Genomic DNA, 4,252 nt, shown 5'->3' with positions numbered 1-4,252 from the left:
GGCGGTGGGCCCGCGGCGGGATATGGCCAAGTGAAGCCTCGAGTCCTGCCTGGCTTTACTTGGGGTGCGGAAAGGGGATTTCATACTTCTTGCTCATATTCATCTATATAGAAACTCTTTCTCCCCGCCACGGTCGGCATGTGCTTGTCAAAATTGGCGACTTGATGATGTTTTGTGCAGCTTTGCTGCAGGTGTGAATTATTTCTGCAACATTATCTTAGCGGGCACTTTTCCAGACAGTGTAAGTAGCCTGGCTGCATGCTGCTGTGTCTGTTTCCGAATCACGCCTTGGCGATGAAGTGATGACACACAGTGTGTAAAACTCAGATTATCAAGCTCAAATTATTTTCTTTTCTTGTCTTTTAAGAGTATTTGTTGTCATGAAGAACTCGTAAGTTTCACAGCTTCTATGGTAAAAGTTTGAGTTTAGTGTAGACGGGTAGGAAGGAGGAGACAAGTTACAGGACTTGCACTGTTTTGAAATTAGACAACTGCAAACTTTGTCTGTGACATTCATAAGTCTTTGGAGGTTTAGGTGTCTTTGTAAAACTATTTCCACTATTCCATTTTTGGGAGGCTTCAGACGAAGCTCAGGTTTGTTTACCTGGATTGTGTTGCCTCCTTCCTTATTAATTTCCATTCTACTACTGCCAAAATTTCATCTAATTATTCACAGCAAGTTGTATGTTTCCATGTGTTGAATATATTTGCCTGTAATACCACCCTTATATTAACACGGAGGGATCCATCTACAAGATACTGATCTTTACATCTGAAGGTTTCCCAGCCACCCACACCCCATATTCCTGCTCCACCTTGGCTTGAGGGCAGTGACAAAGACCTGTTTCTTGTGTGGAAGTTGGTACTTCAGCTTTTTGACTACTGGCTGTGGTTCTTGCACAACATTCTTGCAGTTACTTAACCAGAGACTCTGGCTTACTTTGGGGCAGATTCAAAGAAATTTCTGAAACTTCTTTTTTCATGTGTTCTGTTTTTCTTTTGAAAAATAAAGTAGGGGGTCTTCAGGGATTTGTTTTTTAGATGTTGCTTCCTCTGTATATTTTGGCACCCCTGCAAGCTTCCCACAGGGAGCGTAAGTTTGTCTCTGCCTGGCCTTCACTCTGTTTTGAATTTTACTTCTGGTAATTCCTGATATAAAATATAAATACTTCTTTTCCTATTGAATCTTTTTTGGGTACAGATGGAAAACCTTGAAACCCTAGGGATGGATTTCAGTTAACAGAAGATAAACAGTGTATGGTGTCCCTGTGTAAACAGTTGTTCTGCTAGCGTGCAGAAGTAACTGTTGACTTGCATTGGCCTTGAACCTTTGCAAGGCAAAGTTGATCTTTTATTTTTATCTTTATTCATAATATTGTAGTTGTATCAAATAGTGCTTTTCATCCTGAAAGAGCCTATCTGCATGGAAAAGGTTTTACTTTGTTATGATATTTGAGTTTGAACTTACACCAGGCTTGTTAATTTCAGTTGGCAACTAACTGGTAATTGATCAGAAAGAGACTAAGGATCTGAAGTTTCAGCCTCTGTTCCCTGCACCGGAGCTTCCTGGTTACCTTCCTTCCTCTTCTAGTCCCCATCTCATTTCAAGTCTCATCAAGCTCTTGGGCAGCTCACTCACCATGCGCCCAGTTTCTTTCATCTCTTGCGCTCTTGCCAGTATAAGCAGGTCAGGCTCAGCTCGGATCCCCTCCTGCTGCCCTGTACATGTCATAGTGTGACCCAGTTTCCAGCACTTTACTTGGGCTCAGTGTCAGCCCAGGAGTTCCTGGATGTAGGTTAGGTCCTGCAAGGATTCCTGTTTCCAGCTCAGACTGTAACAGCATTATCGAGTTAAGTTAATATAGAAGAAGGTCTGTTAGTTAGAAAACAGACATCTATGTTTATCTTCTACTGCTTGTATGAAGTAATGGAAGCTGATCTACACACAGTTACAGTGAGTTTTGGAAAGGATTGTTTCAGTGAATTGCAAGTATACTACAGCTGAAAAACCAATGAAATGTAAACAATCCCTAACAGAAAAACGAGTTCTGTAATCCTTACTGCCACTGTACTGTGCATTCAAGACATTTTTTTTAATTTAAAGAAACCTAAATCCTACTGAACATATTTTGAATATAGATTTATGTATTTTTTTCTTCAACCTGTATATCATCCATTGAGAAGAGAAATGATGGCAGGAGTCACAAACATTCCAGTAAATTAACTGCTTTTACAAAGTGAGCGAAAAAGGGACACTTTTTTCTGACAGTTACAGACCTTTCTGTTTTAATTGAAGAAGGTTTTAAAATGTTAGTCTTTAACTAACTGGAGAATCAAAATGCAATGCATAGCTGGGTTTTCTAGCTATCATCCCCAGGTGTCACAGTTCAATATAAGGGCCTTTCTGATACATTAGTCAAATATATAATGTAGATATTATGCCTCTTAAAATATACTCAGCTTGCTCTGTATTAAGAGGAGGCTTCTGTGTCTTATTCCCTCTAGTATTTTGGTCTAAGATTGTTAGAATCAGGACCTATTCCACAGACAGCATAAACATGAAGGGCCACACGTGTGCTTTCATTACATTTTCCAATTTCACCTCAAAATCTTGCAAAAAGCCAGAACATCCCTAAAATCAAGCAGGCGTAGGAGCTATTTGAAGAGTCATGTTACCACATAAGTCTGCATTGTGTAATATCTGCTAACTTAGAACTTCCACATGGTGTTAAGGAGGATAGCCATTATTTCCTTACATGGGTCTTCATTGGTATTGACATTCAGAGGTATTGCTAATAGTAGAATTTCTTTGCTGAAAACCTTATGTACTACGTGGCAGGAGTAATCAGCAGTGCTGAGTAGTGGTCTCTGCTGTTAGATAAGCAGAGAGAAAAAAGCCACTCTCTACTTGAAGACTCATGTCTGTATTGTATATTCAGTAGGTCTGTTCTGTGTTTTTTAGGCAGTCCTCTTAAAAACTCTTAAACTGAGTTTAGTGCTTCATAACCACTGTTTGTCTTTCTTGGTACATAAGCCAGCTGTGAGCAGGGGTAGCACATCAGTGTGGGAGAGATGGAGAAAGATTCCTGGAGTTGGTAAGTCAAGAAACTTCCAGCTTGGGACACTAACAAACAACAAGCACTGGATATTTGCTGAGGATGTGAGTCTGCCAGTGGTCATAATGAGAGCAGCCAGGGGTACTCACTCCAATGCAAAGCTCCCCAGGCATGCTGAGGAGAATGTGGAATTTGTCACTGGAGCCTGTGCCCACACACAAGTTGTCTTGAATCAGTTTCTGGTTATTCAGCATTTGATGTTTGAGGCTGTTGTCAGACTTTACTCTTGCAAGCACATTTTTTGTGCAGGGACTGAAATAAGCAGAGGATGACTTGAGGGAGGTGTGTCCTTGGCTAGATTTAAACAGATTTCTCTTACTCACTGAATGTGGAGAGTTGCAGGGCCCAGGAGCTTCCAGCCATCCCATCTCGCCTGGCATAATTGCTGCAAAGAGTCTGCAGTTGCCAGGTTGAGAGGGAGGAAGCATGACTGCAATGTTGCAGTCACATGTTGTGATAGAAGTGGAGATTGTTATAAAGAAAATAGGTAGTAAAAATGCACCTTTTGTACAAATGTGGAATAAATTGTTACAAGCAGGCAGTCAGTCTGTAGTGCTTGATATGCTGAGAACAGCAAGCTCCATACCTCTTTAGAGAAAAAAAAGTTCCTGATGATACTATAATATTTTTGTTGTGACAATAGGAACCTGCATCCTGCTTTCATTCTTATGCTGATTATCTACTGGGTGAGGAATAAAATGGCTCCCTTTGCTGTAAATCTGGTAGACTGTTACAGGGTTATGTTGATTTATGTTAACTAGCAGTGATAAATTGAGCTGAGATTCAAGCATCTCTGTGTTTCAGGGCAATGTGGGAAGGCCTAATTAAAAATTAATTTGTCACCTGGAGAAAGAATTTGTTTTGGTTTTTGTTTGTGTTATTTATGTTTTTTAAATTTTAATTTATTTTTCCAAACTAGTACATTTTACCGGAGTAGTGTTTGTCATATATCCTGTTCTGTGGTTACTCTCTCTGTCCGTGTGAGCAGAAATGCAATAATGATGGAGTAGGCCTGAAAAATGTGTAGTGTGAGATCTGCTGTGATGGTAGCAGTGCTCTCCATTTTAGTGTCTTGTCTGTTGTAGAAGCTGGTGAGTTTTATGAATTGCTAGAAAGTCTGGTAGGCTGTTCATTTG

The sequence above is a fragment of the Geospiza fortis genome, unplaced genomic scaffold, assembly GCF_000277835.1.
Source record: "Geospiza fortis unplaced genomic scaffold, GeoFor_1.0 scaffold66, whole genome shotgun sequence".
Classification (NCBI taxonomy): domain Eukaryota; kingdom Metazoa; phylum Chordata; class Aves; order Passeriformes; family Thraupidae; genus Geospiza; species Geospiza fortis.
Note: the sequence above shows the minus strand (reverse complement) of the source record.